The sequence below is a fragment of the Phalangium opilio genome, unplaced genomic scaffold (assembly GCF_054372755.1).
Source record: "Phalangium opilio isolate 3A_F unplaced genomic scaffold, DU_Popi_V2 ptg000246l_1, whole genome shotgun sequence".
In the NCBI taxonomy this organism is placed as follows: Eukaryota; Metazoa; Arthropoda; class Arachnida; order Opiliones; family Phalangiidae; genus Phalangium; species Phalangium opilio.
In genome coordinates this window covers 6,518,845-6,521,993 of record NW_028324225.1, presented here as the reverse complement: position 1 = coordinate 6,521,993, position 3,149 = coordinate 6,518,845, and the positions used below count along the sequence as shown (strand labels likewise).

Below are 3,149 nucleotides of genomic sequence, written 5' to 3'. Positions count from 1 at the left end.
AGGGAATCAATCCCAGTTTGAGGAGGGAAATGCGAGGGAGTTGAACTTCCCTTAGGGGCAGGAATACTCTTATGAGGGAATAATTGATAGTGAGAGAATTCCAATTCGGAAGAGGCGGCCGTCCTCTTTCTCGAATCAGAATCTTCCTCGTCTTTCTCTTCCTCAATACGAAGAATCCGGTAAAATTCCTTCAAAGGATCATCAGTTTCTGGCGGTGCTAGCGTGTCGCCATCGTCTTCCGTAGAAGCAAACAGATCTTCTCTTGATTGGTATTCCCTTTAACGTAATGTTAAATCATCCTCCTCATCCTCAGATGTTCGAGGCTACCTCCATTTATTATTGTCCGAGTAAGCCATAATTTAATTTAAATTTTACAATAATAATAGTTTAACAACTTCAGTTTATACAAAATACACAAGTAAGTTATCTAAATTCAATACATCAAATACAAAGATATTTTTAATTTCATTTAATTTTTTAAAATTTGGTATGATTAAGTTAGATTTAATTTAATTTATTATCTTTAATGATTTACCACGTGGGGGGCGGATATACTGACAATGATAAACAGTTTGTATACGGGACTGACCAAGGCTTAAGGCCTAGTCTTATCTATTCGAGTCCCTGTTCGGGCGCCAATTATGTAACCCTCGGTAGTGATTAATTAAACTAAGGGGGAATTTTCCCGAGGGCCATAAAAATGAAAAAAAAACGACTTACGTTTGAATCCAAAAAACAGAAGAGAACAAGCCTTCTGTATCTTTATTAATTACAAAAAGGGATTAACCCTACTGTTCCTTACACTCGACAGATCTAACGTAAAACTTATACAACTGCTCTCTTTGAGAGATGACTAACGAGTGAGTAAATTAAAGAGAAAAATAACAGACGATCAGAGAGGAGGAGGGGCATGTAGCATGGAGGCATAATACCCTGCCAGATCCAAGGAGTAGAAACTCCCTGAATCTGGCAGCCATGCTACAATAGAATTAAGTGGAAATAGATGTGGTGTTTTTAACTCCGTGAAATAGATAAGTTTAAGAAGAATTCAAGCCCAAAGTAAGTGATCTAAGGTTTCTTTATTGCAGTCCCTTGGCTTGATTGCAGTCTCAGGTACGACAGTTTCGCGTAACTTGGTTAAGTATCGCTTACACTCATGCTGGTTGGTGGTAGTGGTTGACTTGAGCGTAAGTTACGCGTAACCTGGTTAAGTGTGGCTTACGTGCATGCTTGTTGAGGGTAGCGTTCTACTTTAGTGTAAGTTTCGCGTAACTTGGTTAAGTATCGCTTACATTCATGCTGGTTGGTGGTAGTGGTTGACTTGAGCGTAAGTTACGCGTAACCTGGTTAAATGTGGCTTAAGTGCATGCTTGTTGAGGGTAGCATTCTACTTTAGTGTAAGTTTCGCGTAACTTGGTTAAGTGTCACTTTCTCGCTTGCTTGTTAGTGGTATTGTTTGACTTGAGCGTAAGTTACGCGTAACTTGGTTAGTGTGGCTTACGTGCATGCTTGTTGAGGGTAGCGTTCTACTTTAGTGTAGGTTACGCGTAACTTGGTTAAGTGTCGCTTTCGTGTATGGTTGTTTGGGGTAGCGTTCTACTAAAGGGTAAGTTTAGCGTAACTTAGTTAAGTCTCGCAATTCGCGGCCGTTTGTTGGTGGTAGTGTTTGAGTTTAGCGCTACTTTCGCATAACCTAGTAAAGAATCGCATTTCGCGCCTGAATGTTGAGGGTAGCGTTCTACTTAAGGCTAAGTTTAGCGTAACTTAGTTAAGTCTCGCAATTCACAACCGTTTGTTGGTGGTAGTGTTTGAGTTTAGCGTTAGTTTCGCATAACCTAGTAAAGTCTCGCATTTCGCGCCTGAATGTTGAGGGTAGCGTACTACTTAAATAAAAGCGTTTGAGACGAATGTAAGTTAACTGCGGCTTTCATGCATGTCTGTCGATGAGTATAGTTTAATTTCCGAGTAGTTTTGTGTTGCGGTTAAAAGCGCTTCTTATGAAACATACGAAAAAATTAACCATTCTTTATTTATAGGATTTAGAGGTTTGAAGTTTATAAGTCATTAAACACTGGACCAAAAAACAACTGTGCTTAAGAATGGGTAATATATATTTATTATTCTAATTATATCTCTGTGTTTAATTTTTTTAGAATTTTATCACGCTATTGCCATTTTATTTTATTTTATTAGCAGAATCGAGATATCTGACCTTATGCTACGTTCGAAATAAATTATTGGAAATGCAAACTACAGATAAAAATGTTCCTAAATCCAAAAAATATGACTTTGAAGATTTGATCACGCAAATTATACACCACTACGGAAATGTTCCCGCCCAGGATATAAACAGGCTCTTCTCTTCTTGGCTTCTCATGAAGTCGAGAAAATGTGCTCGAGCAATGAGCTAAAAAAAACACGTGGTATCGTGCTATATATAGAGTTTTTCAAGACGCAAAGTAACTATAAATTTTTATTATAAGATTTGTTACTTATTAAATTTTTGACTTTGGTTAATTTTTATAAACAGCAACAGTAGCACATCCATCAATCAAAGTGCGAAACGTTTTGCTCGATTTATGGGAAGAAGAATAGACCAAAAAGAGCCAAGTCCCCACGCTGATATGTTAACATCGTTTATAGTCAAGCTAGTGTGTACGTGTAATATGGAATATTATTTTTATGTTAGGTTTGGTTAATTTGATTTCTTCGTGAAACAGACGCCAAGAATGGGCGGAATTCGAATACAAAGAAAGCTTTGAGGAAGGAGATACTCGAAGCGTACGAATCAATCATTAACGAATCCAATTTGGAGAAATGACCTTTGCCTGCCGTCAGACCTGTTGAGTGTCTTTGTACACGCTGGAGATGAAAGCAATTTAGACCCAAGATTCGCTGTTGCTGGTAACTTTCTTATTATATTTATTATTTTATTTCCAAATATTTCTGTGCTGTATGATAGAAGCCACGGTTGTGGGTCATAACGGCGAAGCTTGCAAATTTTCTGCATGATACCTTTTTGGATTTCCTTTAAATAACTTATTTTATTTTGAAGAATATATAAGTGAGGATATTGTTTTGTTGTAACTAGAGGGTGTTGTTTACTGGCCAATGAATTTCTCAATTGAATTCGTAATAACATTTGAGTA

At 37.4% G+C, this 3,149-nt stretch overlaps 1 long non-coding RNA gene across 2 annotated transcripts; it reads left to right on the top strand.

Moving 5' to 3' along the window:
• Positions 1–1,764: 1,764 nt before the first annotated feature.
• On the top strand, positions 1,765–2,798 carry LOC149612306 (uncharacterized). 2 transcript variants are annotated; one of them, XR_016376397.1, is made up of 5 exons: positions 1,765–1,909; positions 2,037–2,103; positions 2,197–2,459; positions 2,531–2,655; positions 2,721–2,798. It is a non-coding gene; the product is annotated as an uncharacterized LOC149612306 (long non-coding RNA). The 2 variants fall into 2 exon arrangements; XR_016376396.1 differs by having other exon boundaries at positions 2,194–2,459.
• Positions 2,799–3,149: the final 351 nt, after the last annotated feature.